We start from the raw sequence: 6,435 nt of genomic DNA on the forward strand, positions 1-6,435 counted from the left end.
GTATGTAAATTTCTGCTTTATCACACCACTAAGCAAAGAGGGCCATAATTGTAACTTTATGTAAAAACAACAATAAAGCAAAATGGTACAGGAAGTACAATTATTCGATGCATGGGTTCAGTTAAGGAAACACAATTCATGTATTGAGACTTTAAGTATTCAACACTCTGCAGGTGAGAGATTTTATTCTATTTCCACCCCCTCCTCCCTCAAAAAAAAACCTGGCTTACTTGGTATCTTTCCATTTTCTTTAACATGCTTATTGTGTAAATATTCTTTTTCCCTAACTGAGTGAGTCAGAATGTGTTTGGTGATGGGTTAACAGGAACCCTGATGGACAGGGCTTAAAATATAACGACATTTCTATTTTACTTCATAAAAAGCCCAACATTTGGCAGTCCCTGGATTCATCTGGAAGCTTGACAATGTCACCCAGGATCCAGGGACTTTTTACTCCCTACTCTGTATTCTCAGCAGGCTGGCTTCTGTTTTCCCATTTGGTACTTCCTGATCATGAGACTGTTTCTATAGGTGCAAACATCACAGTCTCTCCCAGACTGCTAAGAGGAAGGGAGGGCAAAAAGCACTTTCTCCTCATGTGCATCTCCCTTATAGGGAAGGAAAATCTTTCTCAGAAGCCCCCGCGGGGCGGGGCAGGGGTGGGGGGGGGATTTCCTCTGCTCCTGGCCAGAAGTGGTCAACTGGCCAATTCTGCCTGCAAGAAAACAGAGTGTCATGATTTGGTAAAGATCCCAATACCCGCAATTGACCAAGGCTCTCATCAGGAGATTCCTGCACATACGGGGGGGGGGGGGGGGGGAGGGTTGGAAATATAGAAGGGGAACTTTCAGTCATCACACAAATAGAGAGATACTATTGGCATTTAGTGGGTTGGTCTTGGGATGCTGAATGTCCTAAGATACACAGCACACTTTTTATAATGTTTATTTATTCATTTTAAGAGGGGGGGGGCACAGAGGGACAAAGAGGGATAGAGAGAATCCCAAGCAGGCTCCCTGCTGTCAGCACAGAGCCCAATGCAGGGCTCGAACTCACGTACCGTGAGATCATGACCTGAGCTGAAAGCAAGAGTCGGACACTTAAATGACTGAGCCACCCAGGTGTCCCAAACACTTTTACACTCAAAAAAGAGTCATCCTACCCAAAATATCAATAGCACTCCTGTTAAGAAACATTGGCTCATACCAGCCGTAATTCATCCCCTGGGCTGAAGATATTATGACTCAAACAGCATCAGGAAACCATAAAGTGCCAAGAAGAGGAACATGGCTCCCAGCAGTGTGTGCCATGGCACCCTGGTGGAAATTGGAAGGAGTACAGTGATGCTTAGTCATGCGGGCACACTGACTCCTTTTCAGAAAGCTCTGTTATTTTCACTAAAAGGGTGACAAGGAAAAAAATTACAGAGATCATGGTAGGGAAATTATCTCTGAGGTCTGCCCGTATTTTATTTTATTTTATTTTTAATAAAGAGATTTCCCAGTAACTAGTAAAGCCTGTTTCCAAGAACAAGCAATTCTGAGTTCCCCACTCCTCTATCATCTCTGTTCCCTGCCCCCACCAAGGATTCGGAATAATTGAAACCCCACTGTATAGCCACTATTTGGGGGATAAGATTTCCTTTGTAGACCCTGTACTTAGTACAACGTGGAGAGCATTTAATCAATGTTTCATGGATTCAAAATAATACAAAGAAACAAAGCCCGGAAAATTGTTCAGTATTATGTTCAAAGAGATAGATACCGTGAAATGGCATTTTAAAAGTAGTACTGATAAAAAATTATGATACAAATATAATTATTTATTTTTTAAAACTTTTTTAAAGAGTGCCAAGTGGAGGGGCACCTGGCTGGCTCAGTCAGTACAGACTCTTGATCTTGAGGTCGTGAGTTGGAGCCCCATGTTGGGTGTGGAGCCTACTTTTAAAAAAATAAATATTTTTTAAAAAGAGTGCCAGTAGAGTTCTTTGTGGTCTGCAAAGAAACTGAACACTAAACATCATTAGCTTTATGATTAAAAAATGTAAATGTTAACCGAACCTGAAAGATCAGATATATTGGGTTGGTATATTGCATCACTACTCAAAGAAAAATTTTGTAAGAAAGTCACTGTAAAATCCACTAGCTTAAAAAGAGAAAACTGGTGTAGACAGCTTTGTTTCACTCCCATATCTGTGAAACCACAAATCTCTATGATTGACAAAGAATAGACTAAATAAATAATGTTGCTAAAGCTAATCGCTAATGAGTAATAGGAGATAACTGGGTAAGGAAGAGTGTAAAGAGGAAGGCACACAGAAAGAATGGACCAAGCAAAAGTACTGACACATGGAAGGATTTGACATGCTCAGGGTCAGGGTCAGACCATTTCTGAGCTCAGAAGAGCATCCATGAATCACTGCCAACTTCTTTAACCACTGATTCTGCCCACCACCAAGCTCCTTGGATTTCTTCTGTGCCTATGATAAAGGCCAGACTTACTGCAAATGCTTTTTTCTTTTTTCCACTTCCTCTTTTTTTCCCTATTATTATTTTATTAGGTCGTTCCTAAATCAAAGCAGTAGGAATATAGGTTATGGGCTACCCAGTAAGCTGATGGGAAAGAAATGGCCAATTTACTTCACATCAGTCTAACTTAACAGTGTGTGGTATTTAAAACAGTAAAATGTAAGTAACTTTCATCACACTTTGCTAATTATTTTGAAATTGTAGGCACCCAGGGGTGCCTGGGTGGCTCAGTTGGTTAAGCGTCTGACTTCGGCTCAGGTCATGATCTCACAGTTCATGAGTTCAAGCCCCGCGACAGGCTCTGTGCTGACAGTTCAGAGCCCGGAGCCTGCTTCAGATTGTGTGTCTCCTTCCTTGCCCCTCTCCCACTCGCACTCTCTCTCAAAAATAAACATTAAAAAAACTAAAACAAAAGAAATTGTAGCTTAAAGTTGAGTGGATATAGATACTGAGGACTGTGCTAGACCTCACTCAGGGGCTCAGTAAATATTTACTACTTATAGTTTCATAAAGTTTTGGGGGGAATAATTTTGCTAGTGCCATTAGATTTGCTACCACTAGTCTTTTTCCTGTATTTTCTGTAAATTGGAAGTTGTCCCACTATTACAGATTCTAAATTTGTTCATTTGTTCAGATGGTGACATGACCACCAGATGACTCCACTATACAAGTGTATTCTCTTTATCATTAGGTGAATAATCTGAGGAACAATATTTTGGTGCCAAATGTATGCTCCCAGTTCCCAGCAATGTGTCATCAAATGGTTTTAAAGCCCATTGACTATTCTTGCCTGAATTAATTATTTCTTTAGGATTTTCATAATAGTCATTTGCTAGTGATATTATTTATTCTACACTTATTTACTAGCACCCTATTATAAAGAAGAGTTTTTCCTCATTAATCAGGAGTGAACCATAATTCTCCTTTTAAAAGAAAAGAGAGAGAGAGAAATACTATTTTCCCTTTAATAAGTAATTTTCAGAGTAACTTGACATAATAATCATTTCCAATGATGAAAAATAGTCCTCCACCCCCTCTCTCATCAAGTATAGCTGCAGTCATAGATTTTTATCTATTGAGTATTTACAATTAATTGTTGCCATTTTCTTTTTGATGGTAAAGTTACCCCAAATGTGGCCTGTGGGAGATCCTTCAAGCTGGCTCCTGTGTCTTTTTAAAATTTATTTTTGAAAACTGGATATACAAACGGACACGGCCAGACCATATATAAAAATAGAATTGTGACCCACAGCTGGCAGCAACCTGCCCAGGAAATCAACCTCCTTATCTGCAACAATGAGCAAGGAAGCCAGCTTCCTGTAAGGTGAACTTGGAGGAAGCCAGATTACTATCGCAAGTAGTAATTCAAGCAGCTGAACAACACCTTCTATAACAATCAGCTCAAAATGGCCAGGGCTTGATTAAAAACTCACAGCTTCCCTAATTTTTGTCTCCACTTCCAACTTAGAATTAACCAGAGAAGGGGCGTCTGGGTGGCTCAGTTGGTTAAGTGTCCGACTTCGGCTCAGGTCACAATCTCACCATTTGTGAGTTTGAGCCCCACGTCAGGCTCTGTGCTGACAGCTCAGAGCCTGGAGCCCGCCTTGGATTCTGTCTCCGCCTTGGATTCTGTCTCCGTCTCTCTGCCCCTCCCCTACTCGCTCTCTGCCTCTCCCTCAAACATAAAACATAAGAAAAAAAATTTTTAAGAATCAATCAGAGAAAGCCAACTATGCACCCCAGCCAATCGCATAGGATGCCCTGCTTCTGCTTCAGCTTCTCCATGCCAACAGCCCCCAACAGGGCCACCTGAAGCCATTCCTTTTTTTCCACTGTGAAGCCTTCCCGCTCTTTTGCCTGCCTTTAAGTGTCTGCCAAGTGCAGTGCAAGTGATGGGGCGGGGCAGGGCGGGGCAGGGGGAGGGCGCCTGGGTGGCTCAGTCCATTGAGCATCTGGCTTTGGCTCAGGTCAGGATCTCACGGTTAGTGAGCCTGCATCGGGCTCTGTGCTGACAGCTCGGAGCCTGGAGCCCGCTTTGGATTCTGTGTGTGTGCGTGTGCGTGTGTGTGTGTGTGTGCGCGCGCCCCCCCTCCCTGCTCATACTCTGTCTCTCCCAAAAATAAATAAACATTAAGAAAAATTACTGGGAAAAATGCAAGTAACAGTGCCTCTCTTATAGCAAGCTCTGAATAAATAGCCTCTGCTTTTCTCACTTGGCTGGTCTTCATTTATTTCCACGCTTTAATGAGGTATAACAGACATACATATGAGGGTTAACTTATATGAAGTGTATGTATGTAACAAATATGTATACTTTATATGAGGTAAAAGTGACATTAAGTGTACCCATTTTAGTGCTGCAGTTGATGAATGTTGACACACATATGCAGGCACACACACATATACACATGCACCTGGGTAAGCACTTTGTAATTGTACAATATTTTCATAACCCCCCAAAGTCCCCATTCTCCTTTCCAGTCAATTTATGCTCCTTCCCTCTCCTAGCCAAGCATGGATTTGACCTCTATCACTGTAGATTAGTTTTGCCTATTCTCCTAAGTTCTGGTGACAGATCTTCATTAGCCTAAGCACTTCCTTTGCATTCAGGCACCAAGTGTCTAATTCATCCTGTACTTTCTTTGCTCCAGAACTGGAATCGGCCAGTTCTCCAAAGAGCTTTGTATCTATTTAGAGAGAAATGGAATTTAGAAACTACCATGCAGGGGGCAAGAGTGCTCATTGTTACTGAAGGTGACTAACCATCCCTTTGCCTCTGATGGTGCCAGTTTTGACACTGAAAATCCACATCCTGGGAAATCCCTGGGGACAGTTTGTCCCCCTACTGCTTCTAGGCCATTTTGGTGCACAGAACTAGGAAATTTATTTTTAAAACAATGTGCTCAAAGTGATACTTCCAATTTAAATTATAGGGTTTTTTTTTTCTGAATTTTCTTGATCTTATGGTTGTACCTCATTTTCTCTTGAAGTTCTATACATTACTACTTGTCTCACCCTACAATATGTAGTTTCAAAACCACAGCAACAGTATTACCATTAATTATAAACCACTGAGAGAAGCTTAAGATTTCTTTGCCGTTCTTTTTCATTCTTAGACCATCTCCCACCACAGATATTGTCGGAGTACTATGTTCAAAAGCCCTGAGGGAATAATTCATTTCTCTGGGTAACAATAGTTATGTTACCAACTTGATTTAAAGTTAAGTTTGTTTCAATTTGTTTTCAACTTTGGGTTTACCCTCTTTCCTTTTTTACTTACTTTTTGGCTATATAAAACTTTTTTTTTTTAAAGTGTGTGGTTTTATTTTTTTAAGTTTATTTATTTTGAGAGAGAGAGAAACCACACGTGCAAGCAGGGGAGGGGCAGAGAGAGGAGACAGAATCCCAAGCAGGCTCCACACTGTCAGTGCAGAGCCCTACATGGGGCTCCATCTCAGGAACCAAGAGACCATGACCTGAGCTGAAATCAAGAGTTGGATTATACCTAACCCAATGAGCCACCCAGGCACCTCATCTATATAAAACTTTAAAAATTCAAAACCAGGGGCGCCTGGGTGGCTCAGTCAGTTGATCATCCGACTTGGGATCGGGCCATAATCTCACACTTCATGGGTTCGAGCCCCGCATCAGGCTCTGTGCTGACAGCTCAGAGCCTGGAGCCTGTTTCGAATTCTTTGTCTCCCTCTCCCCCTGCCCCTCCCCTGCTCACTCTCTGTGTCAAAAATAAATAAACATTAAAAAAGTTTTTTTTTTTTTAATTCAAAACCTCTGTAGGTAACTGTTTTTGTTTCTTGGATACCCTTCCAAATTTCCAAACAAGCTCATTCCAAAGCAACTCATTCTTTTTTTTTTTTATGGCTGCATTGTATTCCACTGTATGGTTGTA

This window comes from Panthera leo, chromosome B2 (genome assembly GCF_018350215.1).
Source record: "Panthera leo isolate Ple1 chromosome B2, P.leo_Ple1_pat1.1, whole genome shotgun sequence".
Classification (NCBI taxonomy): Eukaryota; Metazoa; Chordata; class Mammalia; order Carnivora; family Felidae; genus Panthera; species Panthera leo.